The sequence below is a fragment of the Triticum dicoccoides genome, chromosome 7B, assembly GCF_002162155.2.
Source record: "Triticum dicoccoides isolate Atlit2015 ecotype Zavitan chromosome 7B, WEW_v2.0, whole genome shotgun sequence".
In the NCBI taxonomy this organism is placed as follows: domain Eukaryota; kingdom Viridiplantae; phylum Streptophyta; class Magnoliopsida; order Poales; family Poaceae; genus Triticum; species Triticum dicoccoides.
In genome coordinates this window covers 665560684-665581759 of record NC_041393.1, presented here as the reverse complement: position 1 = coordinate 665581759, position 21076 = coordinate 665560684, and positions in this window count along the sequence as shown.

The following is a 21076-nucleotide window of genomic DNA, read 5'->3' as shown; positions in this document are numbered from 1 at the left end:
CCAAACCGAGCAGCCTGCGGGGCCACCTCGGGGAAACTTGAGGGTTGGTTTTACTCGTAGCTTGACTTAGCCGGTGTGCCCTGAGAATGAGATACGCGCGACTCCTATCGGGATTTGTCGGCACATCGGGCGGCTTTGCTGGTCTTGTTTTACCATTGTCGAAATGTCTTGCGAACCGGGATTCCGAGACTGATCGGGTCTTCCCGGGAGAAGGTATATCCTTCGTTGACCGTGAGAGCTTGTGATGGGCTAAGTTGGGACACCCCTGCAGGGTATATTATCTTTCAAAAGCCGTGTCTGCGGTTATGAGGCAGATGGGAATTTGTTAATGTCCGGTTGTAGATAACTTGACACTTGACTTCAATAAAATGCATCAACCGTGTGTGTAGCCGTGATGGTCTCTTCTCGGTGGAGTCCGGGAAGTGAACACGGTTTGAGTTATGCCTGACATAAGTAGTTTCAGGATCACTTCTTGATCGCTTCTAGCTTCTCGACCGTTGCGTTGCTTCTCTTCTCGCTCTCACTTGCGTATCTTAGCCACCATATATGCTTAGTGTTTGCCGCAGCTCCACCATATTACCCCTTTTCCTACCTATGAGCTTAAATAGTCTTGATCTCGCGAGTGTGAGATTGCTGAGTCCCCGTGGCTCACAGATTCTACCAAAACATATGCAGGTGCCGAGGATACCAGAGCAGATGGCGCGACCGAGCTCAAGTGGGAGTTTGATGAGGCCCTTGGTCGTTACTATGTATCGTTTCTAGATGATCAGTAGTGGAGCCCAGTCGGGACGATCGGGGATCTAGCATTTGGGGTTGTCTTCTTTTCATTTGGATTTGACCGAAGCCGGTCTATGAGTGTATTTTGAATGATGTATGATCTTAATTATGTATTGTGTGAAGTGGCGATTGTAAGCCAACTCTCTTTATCCCATTCTTGTTCATTACATGGGATTGTGTGAAGATGACCCTTCTTGCGACAAAACCACCATGCGGTTATGCCTCTAAGTCATGCTTCGACACGTGGGAGATATAGCCGCATCGTGGGTGTTACAACTTGATGAAGTAGAACTTGAGGTGGACTTGGGAACCCACTTGACCAAGGCCTTTGGAGCTTCTTCAAATGCATCAATCTCCTCTTGAAGCTTGTCCTTGCCTTTTAGCTTGTGATCTTGTGGTGGAAGATCATCTTGAGCTTGTGTCCCCTTGAAGGAAGTAGGATCATACTTCTCTTGTTGAGGGACAAACTTTGTCTTGGGGTATTGATCTTCTTCCCACTCAACTCCATTGGCATTGAACTTCCGTTCAAAACCAACACCTTGATTCTTCCAGAGCCTTCCTTGCTTGCGTACAATTCCCTCAAATTGCTTACTTCCGGCAAGGCTCTTGTAAACACCTTTCTCTATAATTCCCTTCAATAAGCTATCTTGTTGCTCAAGTGTAACTTGGCTAAGAGAATCATTAGTGGAATCAAGATAACTACTAGAAGCAACAATATTGGATTTAGCATGATTATTGTTACTACTAGAATAAGAATCTTTCTTACTCTTGTTGCTAGATTTTACTTGTGGCATGTAAGTAGACAAGAGTAAATGCTTGGCAATGTAAGAAGAACTTTTCTTCCGAAGATCATCATTGATGGCTTTTAAGAACCCACGTTCTTGCTCTAGGTTAAGCTCCTCGAAGCGTAGCTTCTCATGCAAGGTTGTCAGAATCGCGATTCAGTTATGCGATTCTACGACTTTACGATCCAAACTAATGCCTATGATTCTACGATTTTAGTTCATAGAATCTACGTTTCTACGATCCTGATAGTGAAGATTTTATGATTTGCGATCCTACCATCAGAGCTCCGATCCGATTCAAAATCACGATTCTGACAACCTTGTTCTCATGAGTTTTTAAAAGTTCTCGATGATCTTCTAAAGTAGTTTCATGAGCTAACTTAAGAGTGTTTAGTTCTTTAGTTAGACGCTCAATCTCCTTCTTATCATTGTCATTAGTTTCATCTTCATTCGCATGATTAATAACAATTTCATCATAGTTTACATCACTAGCATTGTCAACAAGTAAATCATCATCACCTTGCAAGTCATCTTCATCACTACTGAAATCAAAATACTCGGGGTGTGATACCTTGGGGCCTTTAGCCATGAAGCATCTTCCAATTCCTTAATTTGGTGAGTCAAATATGTCATAGGAGTTGGTTGACACAAGTGCAAGACCGACAACACCTTCATCTTGAGTATATTCGGAGTCGGAGTGATAACTTCTCTTGGAGTGGTGGTCGGAGTCAGAACCGGATACCCATTCACCAACATGAGCTTGATGTCTTCATTTTGTGTAGCTCTTTGACGACTTGTCCTTCCTTTTCAAATCCTTACTTCTGCGAGAGGTTCTTCATTCATAACGATCATCTCTACTCCTTCTCTCTCTTGGAGGTGATTCTTCTCTTCTACTTCTTCTTTTAGGTGAGTCTTCTCTTCTTTTGTAGGGAGCCGTACACCCATTTGAGTAGTGTCCGGGTCTTCCACAATTGTAGCAATTTCGCTCACGACTAGAAGTTCTTTTGTCATGGTAGGATCTTGACATGGAGCTTCTCTCTTTGCTTCTACTCTTGTAGAATTTGTTGAAGTTCTTCACCATTAAGCTCAATTCCTCATTGAAGACTTGTTTTTCACTTGATGTTGCAAGAGCATCACATGAGGCTTTGTATGCACCACTAGACTTGATGTGAAGCTCTTCTTTATCCTTGAGTGACATCTCATGAGCAACAATTCTTCCAATGACTTCCGTTGGCTTGAGATCTTTGTAGTTGGGCATCATTTGGATCAATGTGCACATGGTATCATATTTTCCATCCAAGGCTCTTAGGATCTTCTTGATGATGAATCTGTCAGTCATCTCTTCACTTCCTAAGCCAACAATCTCATTTGTGATGAGAGCAAGCCTAGAGTACATTTCAGCGACACCTTCACCATCCTTCATTTTGAACTTGTCAAGTTGACTTTGAAGCACATCCAACTTGGATTCCTTGACGGACTCGGTACCTTCGTGCATATCAATCAAAGTATCCCAAATTTCCTTTGCATTCTCAAGACGGCCGCTTTTTTGTTGAATTCTTCGGGGCACAATCCATTGAAGAGGATATCGCAAGCTTGAGCGTTGTATTGTAGCATCTTCAACTCTTCCGCAGTTGCTTCATGGTTTGGTTATCTCCCATCGAAGAATTTACCTTGCATACCAATGCATACAATAGCCCAAATGGCGGGGTTATGTCCAAGATTATGCATTTTCATCTTATGCTTCCAACTCGCAAAATTAGTGCCATCAAAGTAAGGACCTCTATGGTGGTAATTTCCCTCACTAGACGCCATACTCTCTGAAAGGATCGATATGGTTGACTAGAGGGGGGGTGAATAGGCAACTAACAATTTTTAGACTTTTCTTTAACAATTAAAAAACTTGCAATGAAATAGGTTGTCTAGATGTGCAACTACGTGGACAACCTATATGATGCAAAGACAATAAGCACACAAGCAAGCAATAGATATAACTCAAGTAAGCTTGCAAAAGTAAAGGGACAAGATAACCAAGAGTGGAGCCGGTGGAGACGAGGATGTGTTACCGAAGTTCCTTCCTTTTAAGGGGAAGTACGTCTCCGTTAGAGCGGTGTGGAGGCACAATGCTCCCCAAGAAGCCACTAGGGCCACCGTAATCTCCTCACGCCCTCACACAATGCGAGATGCCGTGATTCCACTATTGGAGCCCTTGAAGGCGGCCACCGGACCTTTACAAACAAGATTGGGGCAATCTCCACAACACTTGGAGGCTCCCAACAACACCACGAAGCTTCACCACAATGGAGTATGGCTTCGAGGTGACCTCAACCGTCTAGGGTGCTCAACACCCAAGAGTAACAAGATCCGCTAGGGATAAGTGGGGGGAATCAAATATCCTGTGGTGGAAGTGTAGATCGGGCCCTTGTCACCCAATCCCGAGCAAATCAACAAGTTTGATTGGCTAGGGAGAGAGATCGAGCGAAAATGGAGCTTGGAGCAACAATGGAGCTTAGAGGTGGAAGAGGTAGTCAACTAGAGGTAGAAGACGCCCCTTATATAGTCATGGGAAAAATCCAACTGTTATCCACAAGTTCAGCCCGCGACACGCGGTACTACCGCTCCAGGGGCGCGGTACTACCGCGAGGCCGCGCGGTACTACCGTGGTGAACCACGGTACTTCTGTGACAGCAGCAGAGGTCGGGACTTGCCTGACTAGGGTGCAGTACTACCGCTTGCGCGGTACTACCACTCCCCCTTGCGGTACTACCGCAAGGCAGGGAAGTCATGGCCTGCGAAGAGCGCGGATGAAATAAATTACATCTGTGCCTACTTCTGCTGAAATGAGGTGGTACAAAAATCCGACGCGGTACTACCGCTCGCAAGGCGCGGTACTACCATTGCGGGCACGGATGTAAAAAATTACATCCGTGCCTACTACCGTGACGCTGCGGTACTAGGTAGGAGGGCCACGGTACTATGACTCCTGGGGAGCGGTACTACCGTGGGTCCCCGCGGTACTACCGCGCTGGACGAGCGGTACTACCGTGGGTGGCGCGGATGTAAAAAATTACATCCGCCCCTACTACCGTACCGAAGCGGCACTAGGCCTGGGAGACGCGGTACTACGGCTCAAGACGAGCGGTAGTCATGACCCACAGCGGTACTACCGCTGGTACTTGCGGTACTACCGCTGGTACTTGCGGTACTACCGCAAGTACATCAGTAGTCCTCAGATTTCAGCACAACCAAGATAACGAAGGGAAGCTCCAAAGTGCAGGGAAAGGTAGGACAAGTGTACGTGTTGATTCCACCCAAACCTTTCCGACGCGGACCCCCTCTTAATAGTATGGCTCTCCTACGACTCAAATCCACCAAAGAGAAACGTAGAACAACGCCGACTTCAATAGTCTCCGAGGGGCACCGAATCGTCTCGTGCCTAGTGAAGAAGTATCTGAGAAACTCAAGGCACACGATTAGTCCACAAAAGCATTGTCATCAATCACCAAAACACCTAAGGGATAAAAATGCTCTTACAATCTCCCCCTTTCTGGTGGATTGATGACAACACGGGATTTGCACAAAGATAAGATGATTTAGAGCAAGGGCAAACCCCACCTCTCTAAAATATAGACGGGCTCCCCCTAGATGTGTGCACTGTAGATGAATGCTTTGGACTGCATAGCACACAGACTAGGATCAACACTCCCCCTATATTTTAGAGACCAAGGCACAATAAATAACATAGCATAGCATAAAGATAGCACAATATACCACAAGCTCGCTAGGATAGATAGAGTGCAAACGTCTTACACCAGACGAAGTAAAGCCACCGAGGTTCAAACGAGAAAGCAGCAAATAGTTCAACCGAGAAAGCAGCAAACACACGCACGACACACTCACAAATCCCTACACTCTCTCCCCCTTTGGCATCGAGACGCCAAAAAGGCAGAGAGGACACCTACACACAAGAGGTGGCTCAAGCAGGGAACTCGTCCCAATCCTCTCCGTCGGTCTCCTCGGCAGCAGGGATGGTCTCCTCGACATCCTCCTCAGAATCAGTCCACCTGTAGCCATGCTTCTCCATCCACTCGGCCTCTGGAGTGATGCGCTCCTCAGACCCGCCAGACACTGCCTCACCATAGAGCTGCATGATCTTGTTGTCCCGGCGACAACTCTCCTTGGACGCCACGTGACTCCTGTACTGCCCCTTGGCTTGCATGCATAAAAGAGTCTTCATCTTGTCCTTCAGCTTCTTGGCCCATGATGGCATAGTGGCACTCTGGGAAGGTCTAGCAGCACGGCCCTCAGCAACATCCTGGGCGCCAGCATCCTCCTCATCAACAGCAGCCCTAGCAGCAGTCGCCTCGGCACGAGTAGTGGTGTTGGCCCAGTTGGATTTGATACACAGACAGATGGGCTCATGGCGAATCCAGCCTGGAGCAAGGAACTCCTCATCGGGGAACATCTTCTCCCAAGTCTTCGAAATTAGCAGAAACAGATAGGGCCCATAGATAGGCACCTTGCGATTGAACACTGCAAACCGGAGCTCACACCACATGATGTGTGAGACATCAAGTGGTTGAGGCTGAGTCGGACGAGCCTCCTCGCAAATGAGCATCATATCCACCATATAGGCATGAACCTTGTCTTTGTAACCGATGCGAGGAAACAAGGAATTGCGGAAGATGCGATACATGATATCCAGAAAAGAGTTGAGCACCAAGGTTATCTTGCCATTGGCGAGCACCTTCTCAACCATGAATGGTGCAAGCCTATCCTTGTTGGCAGACTCAGCATTGGCATGGGGGCGAACACCCACTGGAGTGTTGAGCCCATCATCAAGAACCTGGAGAAGATCCATGAACTCCTTCCAAGTAGCAGACAGTTGACGGCCATTGGTCATCCAGGTCATCCTCCATTCCTCATTGGAGTGAAAGTAAACTGAGGCGAAGAACTGACAGATAAGCTCACGGTCATAGTCAAGGTGGAAGGATAACACATGCTCAATGCCAAACTGCTCCACCAAGTCCAGAGCCTCTCCAAAGTAGTCACGGAACTTGTCCTTCCTCATGTGATGCATGTCAATCCACTTCACCTCCATGTAGGTATTCTGCTTGTTCTTGATGACATCCAGATAGATGTTGGTCTGTTGCTTGTTCCAGAACAGCTCACAGCTTCTGACAGTGGAACGCGGGTGCACATAAGGGTGAAGTTTCCTGAGACGGACATAATCAGCTGGAGCAATCTCATCCATGCCCTTGGCGGGCTCCTTGTGCTTGCTAGCTGAGGTCTTGACATTGCGCTTGGGGGCAGACGAGCCCTCTGGTACTTCACCTGGGTTGCGCAGACGTTTGGAGCCCGTGTCACGACTGGGATTGGACCGGCGAGAGCCACCACCTGAGACACACACGCAAAACACCAAAGACGCGAAGAAGATCAATGCAAAGGCCACGAAAAAGCACAAGAACCACATAGAAGGCATACGAGAAAGTTGGCATGTGATAGATGTGAGCCACGGTAGAACTGCCACTGCCTGCGATACTAAAATATTAGTACTGCTCCAAACGCGGTAGTACCGCGCGAGGTCACGGTAGTACCGTGGTTGGAGCGGAAGTAAAATTTTAGTACCGCACAGAGCGCGGTAATACCGCTCCCGAAGGGCGGTAGTACCGTGCAAGCGGTAGTACCGCGCCAGACAGGCGGTAGTACCGCATCGCGTCAGATCCAACCGGCGGTTTGAATCTGAAAAGAACCGCAAAACAACGGCGGTGCTACGGTGATCAAATCTAGCATAAGACAAAAATACAAGAATAAATCCTATGCAGTACCACGCTCCTTCATCCTACTCTTGCAGAGATTAAGCCTACGAATCTCAAGAACACACAAGCCTCCCCAAAACCTAGAAACACCAAACCCAAGGAACAAGGAGAGGGAGTTGGGGAAAAACCTTGGTCCATAGCAAGAGCACGAGGTGGGGAACGATCCCACCGGACGGAATCACGGGAGGGTAGCCGGTGGAGGAGATCCGGCGACGAACGCCGGCTCCGTTCTTGAGCGAGGGAGAGAAAGAGGCAAAGTGGGGGAAGAACTGCGAATGGGTATGGGGAGTTAGAACTCCCCCTGCCCGTCCTTATCCCCACGGTCCCAAACCGGCGCGGTAGTACCGCGTATCATCGCGGTAGTACCGCTCGGGCGGAAGTACCGCCCCGAGGCGGTAGTACCGCTCAACCAGGCGGCAGTAAAAAATTACTGCCGCGTGGTGACGGTAGTACCGTGCTCCCACAAGCGGTAGTACCGTGGCAGGCCGCGGTAGTACCGTGAACTCAAGTCACCGCAAGTTTCAACATGAGGAAAAAGACTTTGCACGGAAACTTTTGACACATAACAAACCTCAAGAACAAGCACAAACCAAGGGCAGAGAGACAACAAGAAACCACCAAGAGACAAAACCTCTCGAGGAGAGAGGGCGGTGGCCGAAGCCACCTATGTTTGAGTTGGATGGTATGACACCGCAAAGAATTATCCTTGGGCCCATGACCAAAACTCGTCTTTGAAGCACAAGTACCATCAAAAATGGCTAATGTGAAAGAGGTGATCGATTTATGCATGATGGGGGGAGGGAGAGTTCATTGAGAGAACAACACTCCCCCTATCTCCATGCCTACACCTAAACTAGACAACATGTGGAGTGTGGTGGGGGTGTACGGGTTCAAGTCACATTGCTCAAATCAATGATATTTAGCTCATGCCTTAACTCGCGAAATCTTGCTTCATCCAAGGGCTTCGTGAAAATATCTGCAAGGTTATCATGAGTGTTGACATACTTGAGCTCGATCTCCCCTCGCCTAATGTGATCCCGGATGAAGTGATACCGAATCTCAATGTGCTTCGTCTTGAAGTGTTGTACCGGGTTGAGAGAAATCTTGATGGCACTTTCATTATCACACCAAAGAGGCACTTTGTCACAAATGACACCGTACTCCTTTAGAGTTTGCCTCATCCATAGGAGTTGAGCACAACAACTACCGGCCGCCACATACTCCGCTTCGGTGGACGAGAGAGACACACAACATTGCTTCTTGGAAGACCAAGTTACCAAAGAGCAACCAAGAAACTGGCACCCTCCGAAAGTGGACTTCCTATCCACTTTGTCCCCCGCCCAATCGGAATCCGTGAAACCTTCAAGCTTGAAATTTGCTCCTCTTGGGTACCATAAGCCAAAGTTTGAGGTATGAGCCAAATATCGAAAGATTCGCTTGACCGCCACATGGTGACTTTCCTTTGGTGCAGCTTGAAACCGTGCACACATCCCCACACTCAACATGATATCCGGTCTAGATGCACAAAGGTAAAGCAAGGAGCCAATCATGGAGCGATATACCTTTTGATCCACCGCTTTACCATTGGGATCGATGTCAAGTTGGCACTTGGTAGGCATTGGTGTAGTAGCCAGCTTGACATCACTTAGCTTGAATCTTTTAAGCATGTCTTGAGTGTATTTGGCTTGGTTGATGAAGGTTCCTTCTCTTCTTTGTTTGATGTCAAAACCAAGGAAGAACTTCAACTCTCCCATCGAAGACATCTTGAACTTGGAGGTCATGAGAGCGGCAAATTCCTCATTGAAAGCTTTGTTAGGAGAACCAAAGATAATATCATCAACATATAGTTGGCATACAGACAACTCCCCTTTGACCTTCTTAGTAAAAAGAGTGGGATCGATTTGTCCTACTTCAAATCCACGATCTTGTAGCAACTCGGTAAGGTGGTCATACCACGCACGTGGGGCTTGTTTAAGGCCATAGAGTGCCTTATCGAGTTGATACACATGATCCGGGAAGTAGGGGTCCTCGAACCCGGGGGGTTGCTTGACATAAACCAACTCATTAATAGGACCATTAAGAAAAGCACTTTTCACATCCAGTTGTTGCAACTTAAAGTTGTGATGGGAAGCATAAGCAATCAACAAACGAATGGATTCAAGACGAGCAACGGGAGCAAAGGTTTCACCGTAGTCGATACCTCGACTTGGGAGTAGCCTTGTGCTACCAATCTTGCCTTGTTGCGAATGATGTTCCCATGAGCATCTTGCTTGTTCTTGAAGATCCACTTGGTTCCAATGACGTTGTGGTTCCCCGAAGGTCTTGGCACCAATCTCCACACCTTGTTGTACTCGAAGTTGTTGAGTTCTTCATGCATGGCATTGAGCCAATCCCAGTCTTCGAGCGCCTCATAGACCTTTTGGGGTTCAACACAAGAGACAAACGCATGATGTTCACAATATTTAGCTAATTGTCTATGAGTGCTTACCCCCTTTCTTAGGCTTCCAACCACGTTTTCCATGAGATGGCCTTGGGTGGTGAGCTTGGAAGCAATCTTCGCGGCATGACGCTCTAATTCCCCCTCGGCTGTGGAAGGAGGAAGGTTAACTTGATCATCTTGAGCGCCGTCTTGAGCTTGCTCATGATCTTGAACTTGCTCGAGGGGGAGAACTTGAACTTGGGCATCATTTAGAGGTTCACCACCATCTTGAGGTTGATCTTGCCCTTGGTCTTGTTCATGAGGGTGAGGGCCTTCACTTTGTTCTTCGGAAGCGTGTGGGTCTTGGGGAGGTAATGGCTCCACCTGAGTGGAGCATTGTCCTTCTCCTTCGGCCACAAGGGGTTCCTCAATGGGTAGGATATGACCAATACCCATTCTTCTTATGGCTTGGGGAGGAATTTCATCACCTACATCACAAGTACCACTTTTCTCCACTTGGGAGCCGTTATTTTCATCAAACTCTATGTTACACGTCTCCTCAATGAGTCCGTTGGACTTGTTGAGAACACGGTAAGCATGAGAGTTTGTAGCATAACCAACAAATATGCCCTCATGAGCTCTAGCTTCGAATTTAGACAAACGAACACCTTTCTTGAGAATGAAACACTTACACCCGAACACCCGGAAGTACTTGAGATTGGGCTTGTTCCTGGTGAGTATCTCATACGGAGTCTTGTTCAAGCCTTTGCAGAGATAGAGCCGATTGGATGCATGACAAGCTGTGTTGATGGCTTCGGCCCAGAAGTTGTATGCAGACTTGAACTCCGCCATCATGGTCCTTGCCGCATCCATCAACGTCCGGTTCTTCCTCTCCGCAACACCATTTTGTTGAGGGGTATATGGTGCAGAATATTGATGCTTGATCCCTTCATCACTAAGAAACTCACTCAAGGTGTAGTTCTTGAACTCGGTGCCGTTGTCACTTCTTATTGTCAAGATCTTTGCATTGTGTTGATGTTGAGCTTCATTTGCAAAGTCGATGACGGTTTGTTGAGTCTCACTCTTCCTCTTGAAGAAGTATACCCAAGTATATCTTGAATAATCATCCACTATCACCAAGCAATACTTTCTACCCCCAAGACTATCAAAGGATGGAGGCCCAAAGAGGTCCATGTGCAGGAGCTCCAAGGGTCTCTTCGAGTAGATGATAGTCGTGGGAGGGTGAGCCGTCTCATGAAGCTTTCCTTCGATACAAGCACTGCAAACACGATCTTTGGCAAAACTAACATTCGTTAGTCCATGAACATGGTCCCCCTTGAGAAGACTTTGCAAAGATCTCATATTAACGTGGGCTAAGCGGCAATGCCAAAGCCATCCCACATCAACTTTAGCCATTAGGCATGTCGCGATCTTAGTGGGTTGCTCCAAAAAGTTAACCACATAGAGACCGTTCTCGACATGCCCAACAAAGGCTACTTTAAGAGTCTTGCTCCACAAGAGGGCCACGGTATCAATATCAAAGAAGGTGGCAAAACCCATGAGTGCGAGTTGACGAACGGAAAGTAAATTGAACGCAAGGGACTCAACAAGCATGACTTTCTCGATCGTTAGACCATGAGAAATGACAACCTTGCCAAGACCCAATACCTTAGAATGTGAGGCATCACCCCATTCGACATTGGTGGGCATAGATGGGATCTTGTGCACATCCACCACCAAGTCCTTGCTCCCGGTCATATGATTTGTTGCTCCACTATCGAGCAACCATGATCCCCCACCGGAAGCAAACACCTACAAGAGATCAATGCTTGGTTTTAGGTACCCATTGAGTAATGGGTCCTTTGATGTTAGTAACAAGGGTCTTAGGAACCCAAATAGACCATTCAATGTACTCATAAGGAGAACCAACAAATTTAGCATAAACATGCCCATCACTAGCACGGCACAACACATAAGATGGGTTAAAGTCGCCGGCTTTGTTGGGAGAGATGGCTTTGCGCTCTTTGGAATCACCACTCTTCCCATTGTTCTTCTTCTCTTTAGGAGCACCTTCTCCCTCCTTCACAAAAGTTTGCATGAGCGGAGGAGGTCGATTGGTCTTGCTCTTCTTCTCCTTGTTCTTCTTCTTGTTCTTGGACTTGGGTGAGAACCCAACTCCCTCCTTGCCCACAACTTCCTTTTGATTGCTCAAAAGGTCATTTAGGTTCTTCTCGCCTTGTATGCATGACACAAGACCTTTCTCGAGTTGTTCCTTCAACTTGGCATTCTCCTCCACAAGATGCACATGCTCACAACATGGGTTAGTAGCATTTGCATTATCAATTAAGACCATGTGAGGAAATGTGGCCTTTTCCTTGCTTAGCTTAACTTGGAGTTGAGCATGAGACTCCTTGAGGGTAGCATGAGCATCTTTCAAGACCTTGTGGGCCTTGTCAAACTCCTCCATGAGTCTAACATGATCAACCCCAAGTTTAGCCTTCTCGGAAGCAAGAACACGAGACACAACAAGAGCATGATCAAGATCTTTATTTAGTTTAGCATGACCATCGTTGTGTGACTCCTCAAGAGCCAAACAATGCTCACGCTCTTCCTCAAGAGCATTAGAGAGATCCGATATCTCATCAGCATAGTCACGACTATGACTTTCCATCTTAGAGATGGTTTCTTCGTGAGCCTCGATCATGTCATTGGCTTCACCAAGTTGTTCCAAGAGAGCAACAAAGTGCTTCTTGAATTTGCCCTTAAGCTTACTCATGAAGGACTCAAATTCATTGATCTCCTCATTAGACCCCTTACCATTATCAAAGTCATCCGTTGACGGAGGGTTAGGAATAGTGGTGGTTTTGATGTTGGGGGTTACCTTGTTGGTGGCCTTAGCCATGAGGCACTTGGCGGTGACGTTCTCGTTAGGTGCATCGAAGAGAGACACCCGGGGAGTTGTGACAATGGCAATGGATGCCATGGCCATTGTTTCACCATATTCATCATCATCGTCACCCTCACGGTATTCTTCTTGAACCACCAACCCGCGAGAAGGAGTCTTCTTGGTGAAGTTGTTCTTGTTGGGGAAGGACTTGGCTTTGTCTTTTCGGATGAACTTGCCACCATTGTCTTCCCGCTTCTCGTAGGGACAATCCGCAACGAAATGGCTAACATTGCCACAGTTGAAACAAGTTCTAACTCGTTGCTTCCCCTTAAGGACACTTGAGTTGTTCCTGTTGCAGTTGGGTCTTGTATTCTTCTTACTCCAAAATTGTCTTGAGGCAAGAGCCATGTGCTCATGATAATCATACTTCGTGTCCTCAGGGTTTCTCTCCTCATCTTCCTCTTCTTCTTCTTCTTCCACACTAACCTTGGCCTTCAAGGCAAGATTGGGCTTCTTTGCCCTTTGAGAACGGAGCACCGCATTGTCGGCGGTCTTGTCCAAGATGCTCATTGCAACAAACTCATCCAACACATCACTAGAGGTCATGGAGTGGAAGTATGGTCTTTGGCAAATGACGGAGGACATGGCCTTGTTGTAGGGCATCATGGCCTTGAGGAACTTGCGCTTGATCCAGTTGTCATCCGTGTCCTTGCTCCCATGATCTCGGAGTGCGACTGCGAGTTTGGTCACTCTTCGAAAGAGCTCACGAGGTTCTTCATCCTCTTTCATTGCAAACTCATCGGCTTCATCTTGCACCACTTCATAGTTGGAGCGTTGAATGCTAGCACTTCCTCGATAGAGACGCTCGACACATTTCCATGCTTCTTTAGCCATGGCATGAGGTCGAAGATGAGGGAGATCTTCGGGAAGGATTGCATCTTGGATGATGAAGAGAGCACTCTCATTGAATTGATTGTCCACTTCTTCTCGAGGGGTGAAGTTGCTTGGATCATGAGGATATAAACCTTCTTCAATAATTCTCCAAAGGTTAGTGTTCACATGTTTTAAGTGACGCTTGAAGCGACAAAGCCAAGCGTCAAAATCTTCATTTTTCACATATTTAGGAGGAGGACCGGCATGATTGAAATGAGTAGAGGGGATCGGTCCTCTATACACCAGGGGTTCCACATTGGCAAAGATGTCGGTGCCATTTCTACCACTAGTAGACGGACTCTTTTCACTATTATCTTCCCCCTTGTCGGGGTTAGCATCCGTCACCTTGTTAGTGGGATCACCCACTTTCATCAGGGAGGTAGATAGTTTGAGTCCCTCTAGGAATTCAGAAAACATGCTTTTAACCTCGGCCGTCATGGAGGTTTTCGATGTGTCTAAAGCCACATTGAATTCCTCACGAGAGACCGAGGTTCCCCCTTTGGCCGAAGACGAGACAGGATTCACACCGGAGTGCTCCTCCGCACCGTCGTTGGTGTCAACCATACACTTCGGATGGCAAAGTCCTTAATAAAGAGATGAGGCTCTGATACCAATTGAAAGGATCGATATGGTTGACTAGAGGGGGGTGAATAGGCAACTAACAATTTTTAGACTTTTCTTTAACAATTAAAAAACTTGCAATGAAATAGGTTCTCTAGATGTGCAACTACGTGGACAACCTATATGATGCAAAGACAATAAGCACACAAGCAAGCAATAGATATAACTCAAGTAAGCTTGCAAAAGTAAAGGGACAAGATAACCAAGAGTGGAGCCGGTGGAGACGAGAATGTGTTACCGAAGTTCCTTCCTTTTAAGGGGAAGTATGTCTCTGTTAGAGCGGTGTGGAGGCACAATGCTCCCCAAGAAGCCACTAGGGCCACCATAATCTCCTCACGCCCTCACACAATGCGAGATGTCGTGATTCCACTATTGGAGCCCTTGAAGGCGGCAACCGGACCTTTACAAACAAGATTGGGGCAATCTCCACAACACTTGGAGGCTCCCAACAACACCACGAAGCTTCACCACAATGGAGTATGGCTTCGAGGTGACCTCAACTGTCTAGGGTGCTCAACACCCAAGAGTAACAAGATCCGCTAGGGATAAGTGGGGGGAATCAAAGGAAGTGTAGATCGGGCCCTTGTCACCCAATCCTGAGCAAATCAACAAGTTTGATTGGCTAGGGAGAGAGATCGAGCGAAAATGGAGCTTGGAGCAACAATGGAGCTTAGAGGTGGAAGAGGTAGTCAACTAGAGGTAGAAGACGCCCCTTATATAGTCATGGGAAAAATCCAACCGTTATCCACAAGTTCAGCCCGCGACACGCGGTACTACCGCTCCAGGGGCGCGGTACTACCGCGAGGCCGCGCGGTACTACCGTGGCGGACCACGGTAGTTCCATGACAGCAGCAGAGGTCGGGACTTGCCTGACTAGGGTGCAGTACTACCGCTTGCGCGGTACTACCGCTCCCCCTTGCGGTACTACCGCAAGGCAGGGAAGTCATGGCCTGCAAAGAGCACGGATGAAATAAATTACATCCGTGCCTACTTTTGCTGAAATGAGGTGGTACAAAAATTTGACGCGGTACTACCACTCGCGAGGCGCGGTACTACCGTTGCGAGCGCGGATGTAAAAAATTACATCTGCGCCTACTACTGTGACGCTGCGGTACTAGGTAGGAGGGCCACGGTACTACGACTCCTGGGGAGCGGTACTACCGTGGGTCCCCGCGGTACTACCGCGCTGGACGAGCGGTACTACCGTGGGTGGCACGGATGTAAAAAATTACATCCGCCCCTACTACCGTACCGAAGCGGCACTAGGCCTGGGAGCCGCGGTACTACGGCTCAAGACGAGCGGTACTACCGTGACCCACAGCGGTACTACCGCTGGTACTTGTGGTACTACCGCAAGTACATCAGTAGTCGTCAGATTTCAGCACAACCAAGATAACGAAGGGAAGCTCCAAAGTGCAGGAAAAGGTAGGACAAGTGTACGTGTTGATTCCACCCAAACCTTTCCGACGCGGACCCCCTCTTAATAGTACGGCTCTCCTACGACTCAAATCCACCAAAGAGAAACATAGAACAACGCCGACTTCAATAGTCTCCGAGGGGCACCGAATCGTCTCGTGCCTAGTGAAAAAGTATCTGAGAAACTCAAGGCACACGATTAGTCCGCAAAAGCATTGTCATCAATCACCAAAACACCTAAGGGATAAAAATGCCCTTACACTCTCCTAGGTTGTGAAACCAAGGCTATGATCACCAAAGCAATGGAAATCAAGGAAAATGGAGAGCAAGGCTCTGATACCACTTGTAGGATCGAAAGTATGTCTATAGGGGGGTGATTATACTACTTGACCAAATAAAAATCTAGCCTTTTCCTAATTTTAAGTCATGGCAGATTTTAGTAACTTAGCACTAGTCAAGTAAATAACCTACACATGCAATTCTAAGAATATAGCAGCGGAGTGTAAAATATTTCATATGAAGGTAAAGGGGAGGAGTTTGAGGGAGCAAACGCAATGTAGACACAGAGATTTTTGGCGTGGTTCCGATAGGTGGTGCTATCATAAATCCACGTTGATGGAGATTTCAACCCAGGAAGGGTAACGGCTGCGCGAGTCCACGGAGGGCTCCACCCACGAAGGGTCCACGAAGAAGCAACCTTGTCTATCCCACCATGGCCATCGCCCACGAAGGACTTGCCTCACTTGGGTAGATCTTCACGAAGTAGGCGATCTCCTTTCCCTTACAAACTCCTTGGTTCAACTCCACAATCTTGACGGAGGCTCCCAAGTGGCACCTAACCAATCTAGGAGACACCACTCTCCAAAAGGTAATAGATGGTGTGTTGATGATGAACTCCTTGCTCTTGTTCTTCAAATGATAGTATCCCCAACACTCAACTCTCTATCACTGATTTGGCTATGGTGGAAAGATGATTTGAGTGGAAAGCAACTTGGGGAAGGCTAGAGATTAAGACTCTTGTGGTTGGATTGGAATGTCTTGGTCTTAACACATGAGTAGGTGGTTCTCTCTCAGAAAATGAGTAGTGGGAGTGTAGGCACGTTCTGATGGCTCTCTCTCAAGTGGAGAAGAGGGTGGAGGGGTATATATAGCCTCCACACAAAATCTAACCGTTACACATAAATTCCCAAACTTGGTGGGACCGAATGGTTAAACTCGGTTAGACCGACTTGGTTCAAAATGTGAACGTCGGGCATTTTGGTGGGACCGACAACATCAACTCGGTGAGACCGATGTGCTAGGGTTAGGGCAAAACCTCATCGCGATGAGACCGATCACATGAACTCGGTGAGAGCGATTTCAGTAATAAGCAAACAGAGACTTGGTCAGGTAAACTCTGTGGGACCGATCGCTCATCTCGGTTAGACCGAAACATTACAAAAAAGGAAACAGAGAGTTTGCAATGGCAACTTGGTGGGACCAATTTCTCACTTCAGTTAGACTGAAATGTTACGAAGGGAAACAGAGAGTTTGCATTCCCATCTCGGTGAGACTGAGATCCCTATTGGTGAGACCGAACTGATTATGGTTTGTGGATATGGCTATGTCAAGTGAACTTGGTGGCGCCGGATAGATCAAATCGGTGGGGCCGAGTTTGACTTTTGGTTTAGGACATATGTGGAAATGAGAAAGTGGTTGAGGGATTTTGGAGCATATCACTAAGCATTTTGAGAAAATAAGCCATTGAGCAAGACCTCATCCCCTTTTTATAGTATTGGCTTTCCTATAGACTCAATGTGATCTTGGATCAATAAAATGAAAATGTAGAGTCTTGAGCTTTTGCCAATATGTGTCCTTAGAATTTTGAAGGGTCCACATCTCTAGTCCATGCCATACCAATCATTGAACTTTCTGAAACATTGATCTTGAAAGAATATTAGTTCAATGACCTATATGTTGTTATGAATTACCAAAACCACCCGGGGATTAGTTGCACTTTCATCACGGCTTCATGCTTTAAGATTTGAGTACTTCTCAGCTGGTTCAAAAATGTTCAGAAACGAAAGAACAACTGATATGTCAATATATTGGATGCAGAATGGTCCATGGTTTATAACTTTTGGAAAAGACGGTCCATTGTTTATACCTACGCACCCCTACCAAAAGTAAATTAACCTTTTGAAAGTAGTACAATATTTTTACTTTGTGCCTGGGCTTCAGTGCATGCTGATTTTTATGGCTTTATGCTTTAAGAGATTAATCCAGGGGGTGTTTGTTTACAGGGACTTATTGATGTAGAGACTTAAAAAAGTCCCTTTTAGTCCCATCTAAACCAAACATGGGGGACTTATAGGGACTTAAAGTGGGCATTTGGGACTTATGAAAGAAGACCCTAAGAGAGAGTCTTTTGGGGACTTTTAGTTGTAACATGGCCTTTTGGTCCATGTTTAGTCCCAGGAACCAAACAGGTAGGGACTTTTCAGGGACTAGCGACCTTTTAGTTGGGACTAAAAAAAAGTCCTAGGACTTATGAACCAAACAGGGCCATAGTACTTCTCCATCGTACTACCTCCGTCCGGGTTTATTGGGCCCTTTAGCCAAAACACAGAGACCAAGATGAGATATTAACAATGCTAATGCGTGATTTCTGAGCAAACCAAACTAGCGCATGTAGCGGGTGCCCGCTTCCTTTTTGCATGCAGCCAATCATGTGCCACGTACAACAGTAACAGACTAGTCCACATTCATTGCATGATGCTGGTTGGTGCTCCGATTCTGCATGCAGCAGGCCGCTCGCATTTTCAACCAATTATGTGCATGCCTAGCGAATGGAATGGAGGTAATAGTCTAGCGGGCCATATTAAAACGGAATCGGGGTGATTTTCTAGCGGGCCTTATTAAAACGGACGCGGTTGGGTGGCTAAAGGGCCCAATAAACCCAGACGGAGGTAGTATATACCAAGTTATTTTATTGCCAATAGAAGCTAGTACTACCTCCGTCCGGGTTTATTGGGCACTTTAGCCAAAACACAGAGACCAAGACGAGATATTAACGATGCTAATGCGTGATTTCGGAGCCAACCAGACTAGCGCATGCAGCGGGTGCCCGTTTCCTTTTTTGCATGCAGACAATCATGTGCCACGTCCAGCAATAACAGACTAGTCCACATTCATTGCATGAAGCTGGTTGGTGTTCCGATTCTGCATGCAGCTGGCACTCACATTTTCAACCAATTGTGTGCATGCCTAGCAAAGGGAATCGAGGTAATTGTCTAGCGGGCCTTATTAAAACGGACGCGGTTGGGCGGCTAAATGGCCCAATAAACCCGGACGGAGGTAGTATTAATAGTTACAATACTAACTCTCATGTATGAATTAAGGCATGCCATCATACCAGGTGCCGGGAAACGGAAATAGATGGGCCCAAAGGAGCTGGCATAGGTTTGTGGATATCCTATATAAATGGCAGTGGTCGATCAGGAAGGCAAGCACCGCCTGCTCGATATAGGGTTTCATTACTCGCGAAGGTCTACCGCCAACCCAGCCAAGGGCGTAGGTGAGCAGTATGTCACCGGCCGTTGTCGCCGGAGGGTCATCTTTTAGGGCCGTCTTGTGTGGTCTACAGGTACTACGATTATTCCTGTATCCACCCTTCTTGTTTTGATTCTGGTAGCTAGGCCAAGTAATTTTCACGAGATTTACATAGATCGATTGAAGCATTATTGATTTGCCCAATTATTATATCAATATATGTAAAAAAATCACTATATTCAGCACTAGATCCTCCCTCTCCTAAAACATGCATGCATCTCTGAGCCCGCTAGGATTATTCATTACTGGACACGGAGTATTCTTCGATGACTTGTTAATCCAGGATTGAGAAAGGAAATTGCAAGAGAAACCCCAAAGGGAGGAGAAGCATCGATGACGAAGGGGACAAAAGAAAAAGAATATTCCGGTGACTGCCATCACAAAAAGGCTGACGACAACTGTGGCGATGGATACCATGGTATCAATGACGATGACAGCATTGGCAACAACATAGAAGATGATGATGATGATGGCTGGTACCATGACAACATTGGCGATGATGGTGTGTTCCACGACATCTGCGATAGCAGTGACGACGATATCAATAGGGAGTTGCCACCACCAAGTCATGGAATTTCCTATGATGGAGACAGTGATAATTTACACGCAACTTAATGTTGGAAATATGAGCAATTTACCAAATGATTTTATTAACAGAAATACTAGATAAAGAATGACTAATATAGCAGCAATAAAACAAGTCATGCGATTTGACAAAGAGAAGGTAAATAGCATCTTCATATATGAACTAAAACTGAACACATCTAGAGCAGACAGTAGAGCAAGTTGCATATATGAAGTAGAACTTAACATATCTAGATCAAACACTAGAACAAGGAACTGTAGCAGGACCTCTAACAGGAAAAGCAAGAACACATACGGGACAGCAGCAGCAACAGTAGCACTGGACTTGGGGTCGGTGTCCTCGCCAGCCCTGTCGTCGAGGAGGTTGTCGATGTCGGGGAAGAAGTTTTCATCGGGGAAGTAGTCGTCGGAGTCTGGGGCATCCATGACGAACAAGTCAGTAGTCACGTGTAGCGCTCCCCAAAAACCTTATCACCCTTCTTGGACTCAAAGAGGTGCGATTTCAGAGGCCTACTGTCCCGACTCACGGTGCATGCCGCAAGCTGGGATGGGGAAGATCGTGGCAGTAGCGCAGTGCTGAGGAACTCGGTGGCGATAGGAAGAGAGTCTTCTGTTGTGTCTCTCTGAGAGGAGCGACCTCACTTTTATAGGCGCAACTGAAGGAGGAGAGAGGCTGCGCCAGGAGCTGACGGGAACGAGGGAGACGAAACGAACAAACTTCAACCGAAGAGGCGAGCCGTTCGGATTCAGTGTCCACTACAGGAAAAGGTTTCAGCTCCCTCGTGCGTGGCAAAAATTTAGACATCGTCTCGGCTCATTCCCGCAACCCGCGGTGCGTCGTGACGAGGTGTGGCTGAAGGAAATATGCCCTAGAGGCAATAATAAAGTTATTATTTATTTCCTTATTTCATGATAAATGTTTATTATTCATGCTAGAATTGTATTAACCGGAAACATAATACATGTGTGAATACATAGACAAACATAATGTCACTAGTATGCCTCTACTTGACTAGCTCGTTAATCAAAGATGGTTAAGTTTCATAACCATAGACATGAGTTGTTATTTGATTAACGGGATCACATCATTAGGAGAATGATGTGATTGACGTGACCCATTCCGTTAGCTTAGCACTTGATCATTTAGTATGTTGCTATTGCTTTCTTCATGACTTATACATGTTACTATGACTATGAGATTATGCAACTCCCGTTTACCGGAGAGAACACTTTGTGTGCTACCAAA